This window comes from Pectinophora gossypiella, chromosome 2, assembly GCF_024362695.1.
Source record: "Pectinophora gossypiella chromosome 2, ilPecGoss1.1, whole genome shotgun sequence".
Classification (NCBI taxonomy): Eukaryota; Metazoa; Arthropoda; class Insecta; order Lepidoptera; family Gelechiidae; genus Pectinophora; species Pectinophora gossypiella.
Genome location: NC_065405.1, coordinates 15,493,837 through 15,515,682, shown reverse-complemented (window position 1 = coordinate 15,515,682; position 21,846 = coordinate 15,493,837). Strand labels below are relative to the sequence as shown.

General features: G+C 38.8%; 1 protein-coding gene across 1 annotated transcript in view; it reads left to right on the top strand.

Moving 5' to 3' along the window:
* The window catches only part of LOC126378774 (uncharacterized), a 133,677-nt gene that overhangs the window by 22,025 nt on the left and 89,806 nt on the right, over positions 1-21,846 (top strand). The window contains exon 2 of the mRNA XM_050027165.1: positions 14,312-14,337. The gene's annotated coding sequence lies outside the window, so the exon portion shown is untranslated. The remainder of the gene's footprint in view (positions 1-14,311; positions 14,338-21,846) is intronic.

Here is a 21,846-nt window from a genome sequence, read left to right as displayed (position 1 = left end):
GTGCATTTTTCACAAAATCTGCTTACTTGACCTGAAGGTTTGACAGGTTCGGTTTTTTACAGAAGCCACTGCTTAGTTGTAAAGTGGATGTATATACTATACACCTCTGCCTACCCTTTCGGAGATCCAGGCGTGATGCTATGTATGACTGCCTGTCTGATCTACCATGTATGTGTGTACCATGCATGTGTGTGAGTGTGTGGAGTGCGGAGGAAACTGACAACTATTTGGAGAACTTTCCTGCTGACACCTCCTAATTTTACTTTAAGTTACCTGTCATTTTCTTATCCACCGAAAAGAAAAGAGACGCATAATTGACAGAGGTAAATTTTAGGAAGAATGGGTAAATGAATAAATAACCCGGGCGAATCAAATAGGTATCTCGCTGGTATGCAAACCATTTGACGTGTGCTGTCAACTTAATTCTGTCAAGTCATTGGCGAAAGATTTTAAGCGTTTTGAAGGGAAACCAGACCATTGTATTTTTTTTATAGGGTTGCTTTAGATTTGTGCTTTAAATAAACGTGTTACATGCCCCTTTCCTTTTCGACGGATAAGAAAATGACAGATATAAGTTAAAATAAAATTAGATGGTGTCTACAGGAATTAGCACCATTAGCTTTAAAACTACAAAACACATTACGAGCTTCGATACTACTCTATGCAAATTCCACACCCTGTATACAGGATGTGTTAATTACTACCGCTAGTCGATAATTTCGCAACTTCCATGTCGAAAGTAGTTCCAGACTAGCCCAACACCGGTTTAACTTTTAACTTATATTTACTAGATCGCTATCTGGTATCTACTTATCATGTACGCGACAACCGAAAAGATTACAGCAGCAACAGTAATGAAATCATATAGAAAAACTCGTAAACAAACATTGAATATGAAACGCCGAAAAACATATGTTTAATGTCAAAATTGACAACTGGAGAATGACAGATGACAGATAAACGGGCACCATTCACAGGACAAAAATAAGGAACACCGCCACCATTACGAATCTGTTTGGAAATATCGATGAATAATTCAGTAGCGCCATCTGTTATCGAGAAGCCAAAGATTGCTGTCATCTGTCAAATATATGTCTGCTCTGCTCATTTATATCTCCCTCTCGCTCACTCTTTAATTCTGCTACTCGACAATAGAGGGCAGGAGCAGTCAGTGTTGGCAACTAGAAAATTCTACGGACGACGACGAGTATATCGATGATTCTAGAGGGACCTAGAAATTACGAGTACATATTACCGGCGCATATATAAGGGCGAGCGGCCCCGCCGGCCACACACAGTTCAGTTCTCTTCCGAAGAAGAAACAGATCAAAGCAGAATCGAAGCAGTACGAATAGTGAGTGAGTTCCAGTGCAGTATTACAGTGAAATAGTGTGTGATATAGTTCAGTGCCCGGTTTTAAAGTGAATTTCTGTCCGTTTATTTTCCGTCGCGTTCGTAAGTACCTACCGTGTTATTATAGTGCAGTATATAGTGGTGATTTTTCCGTAAAGTAAATTCCGTAAATTCTACAGTGTCAGTGAACCGTGAAATATTGCATAGTGAAGTTTTGTGATTTAACAGTGAGATATTCCGTGTAAAAGGCTCGCGTAATCATATCAGTGGATTGAAGAATCTGCTATCCGCGTAGTGTTGTGACACTATCGAACTTTCGAGTGAGTGAGTGAGCGAGTCAATCTAATTATTTTTGTGTGAACTTTTGCGAACAGTTTTTATTACGGCGAGTGTATTTAATAGTGGCGAACTGTGCATTTTGACAATTAGCAAACTTGTTAAACAGTGTGATTTATAGTAAATAAACCGTGAGTTGTAACCGGTGGTATTTCTTCTACGGCGAACCACCCTACAGTTTGTGTAAAGGACGCTTAGGTGCATCTTAAGATAAACCCGTGTCCCGCACATATCATGTAATCAGTTTGAATGTCAGTAGCAAACATAATGGCAAATGGTTATTGTAGATAAAAATACATATCTGACAAGATACTTATTTATTTATTGGATCATTTTAATTAAGCCTGTGCTCAATTCATCTAAAAAAGCAATATTGCAATTTGAAATTTGCGAACAAAGGTTGCTTTCTTACGAGTAGATGAATTATTTGATGTGGGCTTTTTCGACCCCCAGGACGCAGGAGATTTCGAAACTGTGTGATTTATGAATAAATTTATTATCACTTGTTCAACGGTGACGGAAAACATCGTGACGAAACCCACTTTTCCGAGAAATGTATTTTCGGAGGTATATGGCGTAACCTGTATTGGGCTGGTTTTCCCTTCGCGTCAAATCTTCAGGTTAGGTAAGCGGACCCTGGGTTTTTTATATTTATTTTTTATTATTTATTTAGTTACTAACCATTTTATGTTAATTTATTTTATTTTTATTATATTTTATTGGTCCGTGTTCGATTCCCGATGGGGACACTGTCGAAATCACTTTGTTTGGTAAGGACTTTTCAGGCTTGAATCACCTGATTGTCCGAAAAAGTAAGATGATTCCGTGCTTCGGAGGGCACGTTAAGCCGTTGGTCCCGGCTATTAGCCGTAAAAACACGACCCCCTCCGGTTGATTGAGGGGAGGCCTGTGCCCAGCAGTGGGACGTATATAGGCTGTTTAGGTATGTTTATGTTATGTATATTTTATTTAATGTAATGTAATGCAATGTGTGGGCCTAGTTACCTGAATAAAGAATTTGATTGATTGATTGATTGATTGAAAAACAGGATAACGCTAGGGAGATGATGTTGATGTATGTATTGTGTTATTTGTCATAAGTCGATATAAGTGCTGCACTATCTAAATAAATAAATAAATATCACTGTCGATTGTCATAACCGTTTGCAACTTGACTAAGGCCCCTGGTATATTTTCTACTAGTAATCATCTCCCTAGCATTATGCCGTTTTTCACAGGGTCCGCTTACCTAATACCTACTACTAAATATTGCTAATAAATCTATTGTTAGATTATGCGTAAGTACGTCTTTTCCAAGAACACGTCAAGTGTGAATTCCAACATCGCTGTCATTCATCAACTGACCTAAAAACTACGCGACACGAGACAACCTCTGACCGAAACCATCAACAAATTGTCTACCATTGTCAACCATTGTCTACCATTCTCACAGTCCGATGTCAAACAAGTCACAATTAGTGTTGCCACTATTTTTTAAGATAAATATACTTTTAAACATGCGTATCTATATACGTAGCAGTGCAGGTTGGAGTAGTGTTCAAATAGCTTTGATCACCTCTCTAGCGTTATTCGTTTTCACATGATCCGCTTACCAAGCCTGAAGATATGACAGATCCAGTTTTTTACATAAGCGACTGCCTATCTGACCTTCCATCTCGCGAAGGGAAAACCAGCCCACTATAGGTTAGATCACATACCTCCGAAACGCATTTCTCAACTGTGGCTTTCCTCACGATGTTTCTCCTTCACTGCTGCTTAAATTCAAAAACTTTGGGTCCGGGATTCGAAATTGCGACTTCACAATAAGAGTCAAGCGTTCTTTCAACCACGGCTCTTAAAAGTTAACTAAGGGCGTATGGCTTGAAAAAACCCCGAAATGAAGTCAACACACACAAAGTAACAACATCCTTAATTTATCCGTATTCTGGTATCTACGAGTGACAACCCTAATTCGCGAGCAAGCCGCTAACGGCTCTTTAATTAGCGCTTATCACCCGCGACTCGTTTCTTACGCAATTATTGCAAGTAGATATATTTGTTTATGGAAGTTCCACGCCATTGTCGATCTCACCTAGTTCCCCGGAGCCGGAAGGAAGCTAAGTGTATAGTTTATTGCATACATCGTGGAAAATGTTTGCTAAGCAATTATAAAACAAAACATTGTCTTTTGTCTGCTAAAGCAAGGGTAAAATTGCTTAAAATAGAGTTATTTATACCTTAAACAGATTTTTATTACGGTCTATTTTTGATTACCAATTATACGCTATAATGATGTTATAAGTTACTAGTTATTAGTAGTGAAGTGACTGACTGAATATGTACTTAATATAATTATATGATAGGTATTTATTTGAGTATTTTTCTAATTTGATTTAGTTTTAACTTACCTAATTTAATTTTACTAGTTTTGTTTTATTTTATTTTGGAATTTTAACTTCTGAATTTGAATTTGAATTTTATAATTGCTAATGTAAATGTAATATGGGTTACATGCCTGAAATAAAATGATTTTATTTATTTATTTTTATTTTATTTATATTCGCATTTCACCATCTGGTACTGAAGTACACTAGGGCGCAACTGCCTTTTCACCGTCTTATTACGTAACATGAACCTTATTTTTGCAGTCACGAAATGCTTACGTTTCGTTTCCCAAATTGATGCGATCGGGAACCATACCCGGGACCTCTGTTTCAGAGGTCAAAACAGATGGACAGATGTTATAAACAAAACTGGCAACAATAGACTACATCAAGAAACCTGGGCCCAATAAATAAGATAATACCCTACTTTCACATACCTCCGAATTCGTATAGTTCTAATAAGACCTATATTTTCTCGAATATCTAATCAACGGATCCAAATTCTTGAAAGAGTGACTCTGCCCACCCTATTAGGGATTACGGGCGTGAGGTTATCTATGTGTATGTATGTAATAAACGTTGATGTATGTTTATGTAAATGACTAAAATCGAATGTTAGAATAGAACATCTATCACCCTAATCTTGACTGATGATACATCACTATGCTAATGTCATAGCACTGGTTTCTTTTCTTTGACAAAATCTAACTCGTACCGCGTATTAAAGCTGTTGTAAAACATTATCCATATTGAAATATAATCACTTATTGCACTGAAATAGACATTCTGTGTATCTAATATTAAATTGGAATATTATTGGCCAACACCCCCGAAACCCACATTCCCTAGAAATGCATTTTCAGAGGTATGTGACCTAACCTGTATTGGGCTGGTTTCCCTTCGCGGATTGGAAGATCAGACAGGCAGTCTCTTCTGTAAAAAACCGGACCTGTCAATATATACCTACTTGTATTTTATTTAGAGAAATATACCTACTTGTATTTTATTTAGAGAAATATACCTACTTGTATTTTATTTTTTCCGATGCGAGCTTGATGTGACTTAGGCCTCAGACCTCATTTTTTACGGGCTTTAGTTATGTCTTAGAGACATCGTATCGAATACTGAGGGAGATTCTTCTTCTTATCGTGTGAGTTGTGAGGTGGAATACCAACCCCATCAACCCTGGTGTCAGGGTTATTACTGAACCGCCAACGGCCCCTGACATGGCTCATGTAACGACTACATACTTACATCAGTAAGTAGTAACCGGGACCAACTGTTAACATGCCGTCCAAATCACGGATCATCTTACTTTCGGACAATCAGGTGATCAGCCTGTAATGTCCTAATCAAACTAGGGATCATAAAGTGATTTTTGTGATATGTCCCCCCACCGGGGTTCGAACCCGGGGACTCCGGATCGTGAGCCCAACGCTCAACCACTGGACCGCGGAGGCTTCAGGTTAGGTAAGCGGACCCTGTGAAAAACGGGATAATGTTAGGGAGATAATGATGATGATGATTGACATTCAGAATTTGCCTTTCAACTGTTTTAAGACAGTAGTTAAACAAAAACTTTACAAAAAAGGTTATTATAAAGTTAGTGATTATTTAGAAGATATGAATGCATGGGATTAACTGTCTGAGAACTGATATTAGGCAGCTAAATTACTCAATTGTATACCAATATTTTATGTTTATTTTTATTTTTTAAAGAACGTCTAGGGCCCTGTGCCGAGGTTTTTCTTGCAGCTTCTTTTCCCCGGCTATACAGGTTGTGAGAAGCTGCAGTAGTTTTAGGCGGATGAGACGTTCGTTATGTAAAATTGACGATTCAAAGTGTAACTATGTTACCTACTGAATAAAGATATTTTTGAATTTGAATTTGTCCAACATCAACATAAAACTTGAGCGATAACCGAACAAGCTTTCAATATCGAATACTGTTTAATATTCAGAACTGTTCATAGAAATCCTTCGATTATGCAGAAATACGCCCTGAGGGTTGATTGCGGTTTCCCGGAAACTAATTTGATCCATCAGTAGCGGGGGATATATTAAATTTTGTCTTCCACTGACCTTCACAGGGTCTCCAAGGATGTTAAATGCTTTAATCTTAATGGATCCTCTAACTTTCCATTATGGGGTCGGTTTTCTCATCCAAGTTACTGATGCAATATATAGGTACAAACAGAAGCTCACGACTGTCCCAATTGGGGTAGTCAGAGGTACATCCATCACTGTAACTAAGCACCCACACCTCACCGAGCTTTCTGTTATACTAACCTACTAAGTGGTAAGCCGTATCGCCGATCGCATCGTTTCTATACACGGTGCTAGTGACATCGTAACGAAAACTTTGAGGGATGATTCAGGCCTTGATTCTGGGTTTATATCAAGTGGAATTGTCCCTTTTTTATTTATTTCTCAGTATTCGTTACGATGCCACTAACACCCTGTATACAGACGTGATGCTTAATATAGCATAATGACAATGCTATGTATCTTTGATTAAAAAGACATCATTAGACATGGGAGGAGCTCGCCGATGATCGAGACTTATGGAAGAAGCGTGTGCTCGATGGACGCGACACTCATGACCACACCTGGTTTGACAAACTGGCGAGCAGGAGAATGAAACACCATCAAACCGACAACAATCCACCAGTTGGAGACTTCTCCTGCAGAGTGTGCGGTAGAGTTTGCCGCTCTAGGATTGGCTTGCACAGCCATGAAAGAAAGTGCATTTCTTCGAGGCAATGACGTCATAAATCGTCTGAAACAGACGTATAAGGCCAATGATGATGATGAAGGAAATACAAGAATAGAGAGTGCAAACATAGCTCTCCGTCGCCATTTGCCCTTGAATCTCGTCTCACCAGTCAACCGAAGTAAAAACACGCAACTCGGGAAACTAATTAAAATCATATTAGTCACAGCTCGGTACGTTGCATCAATTGGCTATCGCCTGCTGAGGGTAGAACAAAAAGTCAGCAAAGAAAACGGAACTTCCAATACGCGTGGAGATTTTGAAACTTGCCAGACGCTTTTGTCATGGCTTTAATGAATCGGTTTTTCATATCTGCATAGTCTTTTGAATAAAGTGATTTTCACCAAATGAATGCCTCCTTTTATCAGGTTATTAGCTGAGGTTCAGTCTTGAATCTTGGCAACCAAAACCAGAGATAAAATCTGATTTATTTTGGACTTATTGTGGTTTAACTTATTGGATGGACTATGCATTGGAGCAGCGTGGTACCTCCTCCGGTATGAATGAGGGGAGGCCTGTGCCCAGCAGTGGGACGTATATAATCTGTTTATGTATGTTATGGATGGACTATTGGATTCTTTGCTGGGCTGGGAGGTGAATAAAAACATAGAACGTTCAGCGATTTGTCTTCCCGGGCATGTCGTAATATCCGACAGAGGGACTGTATCCTTTTCAACATGATAGACAATTGTGGGCTAATGGATGGGCTAAGTTGATATGCCTTTTCACCATAAGGTTTATCATAATATCTTAGGACTTGGTATCAACTGTGGCTGCATGTTATCTTGGAATAGTTGTAGCTTCCACCCTATTACGAATTACATAAACTCACGCCTATTTCCTACCGGGGTAAGCAGAGACTATGGAATTCCATTTGCTTCAATCTTGACATACTATAGGTATAGTGTATGTTTTAATCAATGAGCAATACAAGAACCAGGTAGAAAACCCAGTTATAATTGAAACAATGTCTTTAGTCTTTGTCCTTGGATCACGCAATCTATTTAAAAGACAGTCTTACATAGCAGTAGATATTCGATCCTCCAGCGTAACGAAGCATCGAACCCAGTGGTCTCGAACGTCAATAACAGAGTTGCTTACAAAATTTCAGTAGATTTGTACAAAATCGGTACCTAGATTAAAATACATACATACATTATCAATGGTCGAAATTAGGTCGTGTATAACTAGGGTCAAGATAAATTATGAAATTCTGATTATTAAATAAATACAGATCTAAAACTAACGAAAAACATTTTCTTTTTTCTATTTAACTTATTTGTGAACTTTAGTCAAGAAAAACGTAACAATAAGTCTAATATTTTATCACGTTTTTCTATGACGTCAATGTGTGCTTTTTCATACAAATTCCATAGTGATTTTGTGTTTTGACGTTTATAAAATGTAACTGATCTGACTAGTTGAAAACTAGCCTATCAGCCCGGTGGTCTACTTTGCACCACTTCCCTCACCTTTTTCAAATTCGTTTTTCTTAAACTATATTTTAGCAAGTGTATCAGGATCAAAGGAAATCGAATTCCATAATATGGGATATGCAATAATATGGGAAATAGGTTTGAGGTTCTGTATGTATGAAAATATATTGAAGATATCAAAAAATCTTAAATGGGCGACGTCTGGGTTCGACGTCGTATGCAAAGGAACTTTTATGTAGGTTGCAAAAAAGTTATAGGTCATAGGGAATAAGTACCGAAAAATCGGTAGGTTCGAGACTACTGGTGGAAAGGAAACGCGTCGAAAGGTTGCTGCCCATTACGTTTAAAGAGACAGTCGCGGACAGTCGAGTCGACAATAATTGTCAAAGTAAAACAACTTGATTACAACAAGCTCACGTTAAGCAAAACCGATCGGACACGGCAGCGTTTGGTAATCTCTACCTGGTTAATTTTCAACGGTTCGCTGGTTGCAAATTCGTTTTCAATAATGCAATTAAACCAAATTTTATCGTTGTTTATTCATGACACGGAGGTAAACCTGATATGTTTGTTGGTGTGTTCCTGGATGTTTTAAATGTTTGCCCCAATTGTCGCGTGGCTTATGAAGTATGCAGGAAAATCGGAATTTATGTTTGGGATTGAATGTTGGTTGTGGTTTAAATATTAAATAGAATTGATTTCTGGATAGCCTGTGTACTCGTTGTACTTACAAAGCTTTTTATGTTAGTTTTTAAATGTAAATGCTTGTTTAGTAATATCTACTTATTGCCGCAGTCTGCGTTTTCAAGATCTTGGAGCTTCCATTTAAGACTAGCTAATAGGGCTGATTTCAACAGAGATTCCTAATTTTATTTTAAGTTTCAGGTACCTGTCATTTTCTTTTCCGCCGTAAAGGAAAAATACTAAAAAATATGTTAGCCTGTCGATTAGCCGTCCCTTTTCTTAGAATTAAGTAAATTGAAGAAACAAAAATAGTTTTGTATTTAAGTAAAATAGAATACAAAGGTAAGCAGACTTTTCAGCTCAGGAACAATACCGCATACAGCCTTTTACTTACTAGAAACGTTTGACGTGAGAATGCGCCATAGTTACCATTATGTCAATGTTTTTGTGGCATAACAAGGAAGCAATTCTGTGCTTTATTTTTCTTTTCAATAAATTAAGACATAAATATCGAATTGCAAAGCCGTACGCTGTCATGGTTGGTTGTCGTTAAAAACGAGTTTAAAAATGGAAGTCGGTTAATAAAATGTGTCTTATTGTTTCACGGAAGAGATTCGTAACTCCGATATTGCTGTAGTATAATAATGTCAAGGTACTGGACGCTTTTATTTATTATTTTGTTTTTACTTCTCACTAAGTAGTTGTCGTTTATTTTTTACCCAAATTAAGCCAATTATTTCACACTTGCAACACCGAATATTTTATATATTTTTTAGAAGATTGCACAGTCATTTGAAAATCGATTTGCGATATTTTATGATCCATTGTGCTTGATTACTTGGACTGTAATTAAGATTTTAGTGTAGGTAATTATTGAATGCTTTGTTCGTATTCACGCAAGTCTGTTCATCATATAAGCTGCAAAAAATATTCTTAACTTTACGATGATTAAAGTTGTTAGTGTAAATCAGTGATGTATCTGTACACGTGATTTACATTAGTGTTGCCGAATAGTCGATTATTTATTTATTTTAAAAAAAGTACAACCACATCACCCATATTGAGCTTATTCCACAACTTAACTAGGTACTATTCTGACTGATATGTGTAACAATAACGGTGTACATAGCACTCGCAATCAATAAAATATCAATAGATTATCAACCCTAAATAATCAAAATATCGATATGCCTATCGATATCTATCGATATTTTTGATTATATCCAATGATTATTAGATTTTAATCGATATAATTGTAGAATCCATTTTTTATATTTAGCCGATTATGGGGCAACACTACCTTACATCGTAGTGTCACGGGATTCTATCCCAATTCGGGCTCTAAACCGCTGAATTCAATTTTATGAGTTAAGAGTAATAAATACTACGTATAGAACGAAAACCCTCCACCCCGCACCAATTCGTCTTGGGCCCCGACCTCTCCCCCTCTGGGTCTTACATTAATTTACAAAGGTAAGGGGGAGCGCGCGGACTACCTGTCTCGCTTGCACGTCCTCAGTAAAGCGGCACACGGCACTTACGAGATTTTTGTATGGATTTTTGTATGCCCTGTGTGTGCTTGCTGTATAGAAATATAACGTACAGCATAATGCGAGACATATCAATAAAATGTGCATACTATACCTAACGAAAGCTATGTTACGCGTCATTCTAATATCGCAGAAGGTATAAAAAGGTTCCACATCTTGTCATATATTAAAGAACCTTGATATATTTTCTATTGCGAGTCTTTCAAACTTTTTCAATAACCTTCCCTAAAGCGTATTTTATTAGAATCGATAGAGGTAATCCCCATATTGAAGTCGGATTCCAGTTTTATGCACGTCACTATCATAGTACCACCAGTAAAATATATGTAGGTTTAGGCATCAAGTGTAGCTAACCTGGTTGAAAATTTGTAACCAGCAACCAAACCCCTAATCTTTTCCCGCTGGTGGGGCAACCATGGTGTCTAAGTGAGGCCCTTCATCATCTCCCTAGCATTATCCCGTTTTTCACAAGGTCCGCTTACCTTACCTAAAGATTTGACAGGTTCGGTTTTTTACAGAAGCGACTGCCAGTCTGACCATCCAACCCGCGAAGAGAAAGCCAGTCCAATACAGGTTAGATCACATACCTCCGAAAATGCATTTCTCGGGAACGTGGGTTTCCTCACGACGTTTCCCTTCACTGCTGAGCACGTGATAATCATTAATGATCCAAACATGAATTCGAAAACAAATTCGACAGGCCTATGCTGGATTAGAATCTGCGATCTCAAAGTGAGAGGCAAGCGTTCTACCAACTGTAGTCTAGTGTTAGTGAGGCCCTTAGGGCAAAAGCTCAAGAATAAATGTCTGCTGGCCAATTCACAAATTAAAAAACTCGAAAAGTGCCAAGGAAAATGTTCAAGTATTTTCATAATCAATGAAACTTTGTACCCTGGAGTGGCGTCCTATAAAATCAAACTTCTGAGTGAATTACTTCTTCGCTCCACAAAAACGTTCACAATCTGTAGGGGAGGTCAATGACTTTCCCAGAAACAGGGTAGATATTTTGCAGCATTATAAAGGTAAAAAGTTTAGAAAAGGCATTCAGATCAGATCACGTCGGGCATGCCAAACGGTCGTGAGTTCAAGTCGTGATGCGCTTCTGGTGAGGAAATCGTGATAGTGTCAGTTTGACGTAGCCCTTTTAAACTAACACTGAAGACATTTACTTTACTGTTTTAAATGAGGATAAAAACTAGAAGGTCAAATTGTGGCTGATTTTGCAAACTGACGCATCTGCATCATTTTGCTAAAATAATTTGTGTCTGCAAAGCAGATTCGCCAAATTTTTCAGATACGTCAATTAGCGACATCAGTGGCGAAATGGAGGCGAGTGTAATTATATTTTGACAGTTCTCCATACTGTCCAGCTAAAATTCCTGATAAATTGCTATAAAATGTAGATCAACGTGGAGTGTATCCCGTCTGAAGAATGAGTCACGAAAAAGAAAAGCAGCCAATTAAAAAAAGTTTTGATTGAAAATAAGTTTTTCCCAGATTTATTCTCTCCGATCTTTAGGGAATAAATATAACACTACGATTTTGCAGTTGAACGCTGCGCAAAGGGTTATGGTGTAAAAATATGACCAAAGCAATATGTTTATTTACTTACATAAAAATATCATGGGGAACTGTAAACATTTAAGAACACTCAACAGTAGTGTTACCTGATGGGAGAAATGGGCAGTTTTTATCCTTATTAGGTATTATAAGCAATTTCTTTACCTGACACATGGCAACATTAACTTAAAATTAGAATGGTTAAATTGTTAAAGAACACGTTAATTAAGCCTTAACAAAGTTAACCATGCTCCCAAAGACAACTTGCACCCAGTGTTGATACGAAGTCCTAAATTACTTCGTCACCATGAGATGTGTCATCATGAGATGACAAGGAATCATCCTATCGCCCATAACAAATTGTCCATCATGTTAGAAAAGTCACAATTTACGTGAAAAGTCAAAATTTTCTGAACGTTCCGGCTAATCTCTAGAAACACTGAATGCTTTTGCATGTGGTTTTTCCGTATGTTTAGGTATGACAATGCCAAAATAGTAATTGTGTACCTTCCTAGAATGGTAGATAAATCTTTCTCTCTCTCCCTCTCTCTCTCTCTCTCTCTATCTATCTATCTATCTCTCTATCTCTCCTTGCCATTTATTATTCCCATCTGATGGTGGGGTGGCAGGTAAATCTCCATTTAATTAAAATCGACTGCAAAACGAGACCTTCAAATGATGATAAATTGACAAATAAAATGAAATTGACAATTAATTATTCCAGGAATAATGGGAGAATTTCCAAGGCTGCTATAAATAGGAAGAAACTCATCACGAATCGCTTTACTTTGCAGATTATAAGGGCCGTTTTCTGCCGCTGCGCCTTAATTAGACAAACGACAGATGAAACAATTAATCGGAATTCGTATAATGAAATTACCTTACAAAACTTTCGAACAAAAGCATTTTATTGTCGGTAGAAAAGTTTTTTACCCAATTACGCGTAACGAGGGATTCGAAAAGGGTCCTGAATCCTTCAGTGTTTAAGATGTTCTTGAAACGTCAATTTATATGCCAATCTCTTTGACAAAGGTACAAATTGAAACACAGCATAGCATCACGCCTGTATCCCCGAAGGGGTAGGCAGAGGTGTATGGTATATATGTCGTGGCCAGATCATAGAATTGATCATTTCATGATGTGTTCGACCATTTCATTCCTATTTCATGAAATAGAATATCATACGTTGGCCACATCATGATGTAGTTTGGCCAGATGAATGAACACAAAACGTTTAATGATATGAGCAACTAAATGCATGATTACTTCATGATATGGCCAAACTTTGGCAATCAAATCGTAAAATTAGTATCATTTTCCACCGATAGTGCCGCTGGCGTCGATTATATTTAAAACTTGATATTATAATCGTTGAATCAATGTAATTGTAAAATTTTCATATAAATAGTATCGTACAGGTAAATAATTTTGAACCTAAAAATTTAATCGACTATTCGCATTTTTATTACATCACACATCATGGACACTGCATACATTAACGATGTGGCCAAACGTAGATTGAAATATTATTAAACGTTGACGTTTCAAAGACATGTCAATTTTAAGATATGGCCACGACAATGTATACACTCCTCGCAAGCTATGTTACAAATTCTTAATTACGTATATATCTGAATCTGTATTATCTTCACGATTAAATCCGTTATACTATTCGAACTGTAATTGTAATAATTGAATGGATTATAATTGTCATTGTTATGTCTAATTTTATTGATTCACGAGAAAAAATCAACGGTTCATTCATTGTTTTTTGTTCTTTTGTTTTGCGTTTTAGGAAAAAGTCAGTATTTGCTGACTTCAGCGATTGCATCGAAAGTCAAATACTATTTAGGTATAAGAGTGAGACCTGGGAATGTAATTTAAAAAAGAAAGATAACAGCACAATTGGCGGCCATATTGCTCTACAGTACTTACTTACTCTACTTATAAGATGTACTTCAAATTCAAACAGCTTTTCCCTAAAGATATTTTGTTCCTGTTGACAGTAAATTTTGTTTACTGCTGACATAAAGTACTTAATACTTGCATACGACAAATACGGTTTCATTACAGCTCTACTAAATCACTAAAAGCAAATGTTTCTTTGTAGAAACGTAAAGTGCTTAATACTAAGACATTTATTTGACGGTTAATGAAGATTAATTAATATTGGTTACTGGACGTCTCTACAGTTTTCCTGTTCCACAAACTAATCAGGTTCTTTGTTTGTTACAGGAAAATAAACGGAGTTCAGCGAGTTGGTAAGTAACTCGTAAATAATAGAATCCGTAATAGCCTTTTTCCGTAATGGTATTAACTACTTGGCCGGACAAATGGGGAGCGCTGAAGGCTCTCGCCCGGTACAACATTTAATACAACAGGCCTGAGGGTGCCCAGTTGGGCGCGCTTTCGGCTCAGGGCGTCGTCTGAGAGGATAAATATTTGAAAGAATTAATCGAACCTAGTGGGTCAATAGCGATAAGCGCTGATTAAGGGAAGTCGTCGACAACGCCGGCGGGGTGGGTATCGGGGACCCGTAATAGCCGTGTTCGGAGAACGCATGACTTACACCGTACGGACACGGGTTCAAATCCTGGCCCGTACTCTTTTTTTTTAATTATCATAGATACAATTTAATGCTACCCTAAAAGAGTTTGTCCCGACATTAATCCCACATATTATTATTCTTAAACTATTGAAGTCGCCTTTACATGTTTGAATTCATGTTTGCATCGTAGATAACTAATATCACGTGGTGACAATTGCAACATAAAATACCTTTTAAAAAAAGGTTATAAAAATATTAATTCTTTTTTTTTTAATTAGTTTTTATATTCATCGATCTTCTCTTATAGTCGGACGTGTTTGTAACCTTTGTAGTTACCTACTAAAACTGAATTATATGCGAAGTCGCAAAGAATCAGCGTTTCTTTAATACAGTCTACGAGTGGTGAAATAATCAATCCACACACATTTGAACACATGGTTTCCAGAATCTGTGCCCGGTTGACGGTCATTGGCTCGCTTCCTATTTCCTACATAGGACTTAAACGTAGCTGGCCAGTTGTGGGTGTAATACTAAACACCTCTGCCTACCCCTTCGGGGATACTGGCGTGATGCTATGTTATGTGCTATGATCACACAGTTCGCTTACCTACTGAAACATAACTTTTTCGATCAATTTTCTCTTATCTTTTTATGGAATCATCTCCCTAGCATTATCCACTTCCCAGAGTCCTACCTAACCTGAAGATTTAACAGGTCCGGTTTTTTACAGAAGCGACTGCCTGTCCGACCTTCCAACCTTCGAGGTCACATATCTCTGAAACGCATTTCTCGGGAATATTGGTTTCCTCACGATGTTTTCCTTCACCGCTGAGCACGTGATAATCATTGATCTAAACATGAATTCGAAAAAAAAATCTTATTATCATTGGTTTAGGTCCGTGTTGGGATTTGTCCTATCTAATTAAGACGCTATTAATAGTTCATCACATCACTAATTTAAGACCCACGCTCTTGTCGGTGTAGCATTCTTCATGCTACTTTTCAAGAGAAATATAGAGCAGTGGTTTCCCATTTGCCTTCCGTCCCGTAGTACTCTATCTGACGTGAGTGAGATGGCGCCCAGAGTAGTCTATTTCAAAGCCGTATTAGGACTCCTGACCTCCGCCTCTGAATAGTACTGACAGTTACTGTTACCCTCTGTCAGGTTTCAGGTTACAGTCCATGTGACTCGCCTCTTCCGTCCTGCATTGCCGTACCGATGGCTCCCATCTTCCCCTCTGCAACCATTGAGGTCTTGACCCGTATCCGTGGGCTGAGTTCTACGTTATTATTTTTTAACAATTATTATTAGGTATTTATCACGCATTGATATATCACCGAACGTGCTCTCGAATTCAAATTACGTGATATAATTTGATTGGTGAGAACAGGCTGAATCTCCTGATTGCCTGTGAAGATGACTCCGTGCTTAGGAGGCACGCTAAGTCGTTGGTATACTAGGCTAAATACCTCCACCAATCCGTACTGGTGAAGCTTGGGAGATTATGCTCCACAGCCACTGCCGAGTGCGACGTTAAACTGTTAGCTTATTCTAGATGTTAGTAGCCTTATTTAATATTAATTGCTATGACATGCAAGTGACAGCATCTACGCAGATACGGGCAGTCGAGCCGCGCACCTATTATCGCCAGGGCGGGGTTGCCGCTGCCCCGAACCCAGCGTATCAGAGACATGCATCGCTTCCTCATAGTCGTGTAAAAGCAGTCGACGCGAGCTTCAGCGAACATGCTCACCACAAAAACTCCATACAAAAATATAATTTTATTCTTACGGTATGCCGCTTAACGTGTAAGTGCAAGAGAGACGGAAAGTCCGCGCGCTCCTCCTTGCGCTCTGCTTTACTCCTTAGCGGCTTACATCCATTTAAGACTAAGGCTGCGTTTCCATTGACGCGGAGCTGTGCGGAGAGGAGCGGAGATGTGCAGGAATCGACCAATCGCCGTGAAGGAGAGAGTAACAGAGCGTCTGCGTTTTTCGCTCTCTCGAACGCTGTGATTGGTCAAATCCGCACATTTCCGCTCTTCTCCGCCCATCTCCGCGTCAGGGGAAGCCCGGCCTAAAGTAAGACCCAGAGATGGTGAGGTCGGCGCCAGATACGAATTGGTGCGGGTCAGGGTTAACGTTCTATACGTTGTATTATACTTTTTGCTATGGTTATGTTACAATTGAATTACCTGTAATTTTCCCGTATAACCGCGTTGCCTGCGCGCGCGTCACTACATAATCCGTGACGTCACACATGACATGACACAACAGTTCGATACGACCCGATTCACACAATGGCAATACACTTTCCATTTCTACTCTTATAAGCCTAGAGGCAATTAAAAACGCGTTAGCCAAAGTAATGGACGACGTATGCGCATTTTTGCAAGATGAAAGTGAGATAAGGGTGACTTTTACCTACGATTTAGGTTTTAGATGGTATTTAGTGATAGCGCGGGACTTGGTGTTTCGTGCCGTAGAAGATTGTTGTGCTGTGTTTAATTTGAATCCAACCATAAAAAACATTTTTCATGTAAAATGTTGCCAAGACGAGATTATATCGATCGCAATGTCAGAGCCAACTGTTGTAACTCTACACGCCCTAATTATACAAACCCTAAGTTCACAAATTCTACAACTCGTAACGAAAACTTTGAGGGATGATTCTGACCATGATTCTAAGTTGATATCAAGTGGAATTTTCCGTCGCAAAAGTATGAAACTGAAAATAATTAAAAAAACAGAAATTTTTTAATGAATTTTCTGAGAGGAAATTCCACTTGATATCAACTCAGAATCATGGTCTGAATCATCCCCTTCAGTATTCGTTACGGTGTCACTAACACCCTGTAAACAGGATGGAAATGAACAGTTAATAAAGTTGTTGCGAGATGTTTTTTCACCTTACGTTCATGTGATGAGGCTGCTGATTGTGTTTTTCTTGTCACTTTGTAATTGTTATTATGTTCGTACACACGGAGTACTAATCTCACAGATTATTTAAAAATGACAAAGTTTCATACAAAGTTACAACCCCTTGGGGGATGAATTCCCGAAAATCCGGTCTTAGTGCTTTGTATTTTGTTTATGTTGTATTTAAGTGCTACTAGCTAGCTGTCCACCCGAGACTTCTTCCGAATTCGAAAGTTTCAACCCGTTGGGGGATGAATTTCCGAAAATCCCGTCTTAGTGAACATCTATAATCGCACTTTCGCGGTAGGGTGGTACACGAAAAAAAAAGTATGGAGTATATACCTTACTTTAGATAACTGATATGTAACTTAGGTACATTTTTTGACATGACTTATTGTAGATTTGCCGCAGATGGCATTGACTATTCAACCACCGGACAACAACTTAGGTACACTTGACTATGGAGAATTATAGAATTACTCTTATGGTATGCGATATCGAGGCAGACCACCAGCCCGGTGGTCGGATGACATTGTGACGGAAAGCAATGGATGAGACTTACGCAGGACAGGAAAGAGAGGAGGCCTATACCCGGCAGTGGGTGGACGCGGGCTGAGGAGACAGGTAGATAGATAAATAATCATTTCCAAGTACCTCTATAATTACCTATTTAGCATAACAACAAGTAGGAGTCAGAGGTACATCCATCGCAAATTGAACTAAGTACACCACACCTCACCGAGCTTTCTGTTAGAGCAACGACTATTACCTATTTATATGAATCATTACAATGGTGACGTTATCAAGAAACATGGTTATATGACAGATAGTTACCCTATTGCTTTCTCACACCACAAATATTTAACCAAAGAACCCTTCTCTTTTCCACATAAGCCGCGAAAAAAGCTTTAGTAGATAAATCTCTACTCACCCTAGATATGCACATGATGCAATATTGACTCGTGACTTCTCATGATTCCGGAAGATTGATGATTCAGGCTGGTATTTCACCCCACAATCCACACGATAAGAAGGGATGAAAACATGAACCATTAGTTGTCATAATTATGTAATTTATGTTTTTTTAGGTGTTTTTGGTCTATTACAGAAACGACATGCAGCCAGGAGGTCTTAAGTGCAACCAGTTAATTTATAACTTTGCAAGAACTGATAGGACTTTTGCAGCTTACCGTACGTCCCAGCTTGACCTCGACAGATTCACGCGTACGAATTCCGATAAAATCATAATATTTCGATCTTTTCTCTTTGTCAATATTTAAACTGTAAGAACTATTGAATCTGTAACGACCTCCGTGGTCCAATGGTTGAGCGTTGGGCTCACGATCCGGAGGCTCCGGGTTCGAAGCCCGGTGGGGAAATATCACAAAAATTACTTTGTGGTCCCTAGTTTGGTTAGGACATTACAGGCAGATCACCCGATTGCCCGAAAGTAAGATGATCAGTGCTTCGGAAAGCATGTTAATCCGTCGGTCCCCGTTACTACTTACTGATGTAAGTAAGTAGTCGATACATGAGCCATGTCAGGGGCCTTTAGCGGCTCAATAGTAACTCTGACACCAGCAGGGTTGATAAGGTTTGTACTTCGTCTTAGAACCCACACGATAGAAGAAGAAGATTGAATCTGTATTGACTACTGTAACTGAAGCAGCCATTCTGGTTCGCCACGGATCCGCAAGTCCACACGCATTTAAAAAAGCATTTCACAATAGGAAATAAAGGTGGTGGACACGGTAATGGAGTTATCAGAGCGAAGTCGCCAAATGCATTCATTTGGTTGCTTCCTTAAAAGGTTTATGTATATTGCATTGCGTTGTAATAAGTAAGTGTGTGGTTTGTAGGTGGGTGGAGACATCGCGGACAACTCGGAAGGAGGTGCAAAGTCCGGTTAGGTTAGCAACGGCGCCACATCATAGAATAAGGAATACTTAATACTGCTTATAGAATGGCAACTCTCCGCTTCTCACCTGCGACTATGCTAGGTTTACCTCTCTCTCTCTCTCTCTCTCTCACACACACACACACACAAACAACACCCCCCCCCCCCACCCTCCGGCCTTACTTGAGTCTTCAATCATATGGGCGTCGCGTCACACACACTTATGTGCAATGTATCTACAGTATTATTATGTAGTGTCTATGTAAATCGAGGTTTTTTATATGAAGTGTCCGGGGTGTGGCCACACGTCACAACATAATCTGACTTGCGCCACAAAAGTTTATCTAAGCTTACTCCTACGTCTTTCTTGCATTAGTTGTAAGTGCCGTATGCACAATTTTAAAGATATCAAAACTCTATCGGCCTTAAAAATAAATATTCCATCCTTATTTCAAGAGGAGATAATTTAAAAAATCCGAGAAGAAACCAACAAATCACCGATAAATCACACCTGTCAACGTCACTCAGTTTTAGGATATTCCGAACTTAAACTAGGGTGAGCGTTGGTTTAGCAATAGTATCACGAGACGTTACACCAAGGTATAAGTTATTCAGAGTTTATTTGTACGTAGATTGTGCATCTCGCCATCAAACGTAACAGTTTGGCGGGTTAATATTGTAAGAAATAAAATTGTACTTACCAATTTAACAAAAAAAAAAAAAAACTCTTAAAGTTACACCAGGTTTATTTGTAAGGCCGATAAGTATTCTTCCACACTGTATTCTCACCCCATTAAAGGATTACGGGTGTGTATGCATGTATGTATGTACGTTATGCATTAAACCAGCGAACTTAGCACAGTAAGCGCGCGACTCTTTCTCGCCTTGACATACGTCACCCGTCACTCTCTCACAGTACTGCACAGAAAGAGACATATTGGTGCTGATTCCTGTAAAAACCATAAAATTTTATATCTATATATAATTTTATATTTTTATATATATATATATTTTTTAAGTTATATCTGTCATTTTCGTATCCGCCGAAAAGGAAAGGGACGGGTAATCGACAAGCATATAATTTATGGAACACACGACAATTTTAAGCACAAATCAAAAACAACCGTCTAAAAATCTTACACTGGCCAATAACCCGACAGAATTATGTTGAGACACGTCAAACGGTTTGAATACCAGCGAGATACCTTTTTGACTCGCCCGGGTTATACATTCATTTACTCATTCTTCCTAAAATTAAAAGGGGTCAATCGTCCCTTTCCTTTTCAGTGGATAAGAAAATGACAGGTATAACTTAAAGTAAAATTAGGAGGTGTCTGCAGGAATCGGGACCATTATCTCTGTCGCGTCGAGAAAGAGTCGCGTGCTTACGGTGCTAAGCCCGCTGAAATCTCATTCTTACCACATAAATGCGAGCGAGACACAGTGCGCGCGCTCTCTCCCTTACTCCTTAAAAGTAAGACCTAGAGGGGGTGAGGTCGACGCCCGGTACGAACCAGTGCGGGGTGAGTTACTGTTCTGTACGTAGTATTGTTATTATTTGAGGAGCTCGGTGGCGCAGCGGTAAACGCGCTCGGTCTGCGATTGTTGAAGTTAAGCAACTTTCGCAAAGGCGGGTCATAGGATGGGTGACCACAAAAAAAAAGTTTTCATCTCGAGCTCCTCCGTGCTTAGGAAGGCACGTTAAGCCGTTGGTCCCGGCTGCATTAGCAGTCGTTAATAACCATCAATCCGCACTAGGCCCGCGTGATGGTCTAAGGCCTGATCTCCCTATCCATCCATAGGGAAGGCCCGTGCCCCAGCAGTGGGGACGTTAATGGGCTGATGATGATGATGACGTAGTATTGTTATTATTCCATGACTGAACATAAAAAAACGATCAATTTGTTCACGCCACAGAACATGACCGTTCCCACATAAATAACGCCACTTCAGAACTTGTGCAAACATGGAATTAACATGTTAATCGGACGGCGATCGACTTTTGTAATCGCTTTTGCATAAACTTGCTTCAATTATGTAGATTCTGTTTTTATTGTATTTTTTTATGTTTTTGTTGTAATTGCCACATGCTTTTTTGACGTGACTTATTGTAGATTTGCCGCAGTGTCCTTACTATTAAAGAGTTATTACAACTGGAACATTAACACTTTGGGTACATTCCTATTTTTTATAGAAGTCATATTTGTTATTACTTATCTTAACTCATAAACAGTACCTACCCCTTGGGAATTGCGAGACATTCCCGCCACAAGTATCCTACGATTACTTAATGGGAGGTCTCGGCCACGATGTAACTAAAATTTGTGAAATAAAGAATATTTTTATTTATTTTATTTTATATTCCTCGGAACGGAATAGGAGAAAGAGGTTGGAAAGGCCCTAACG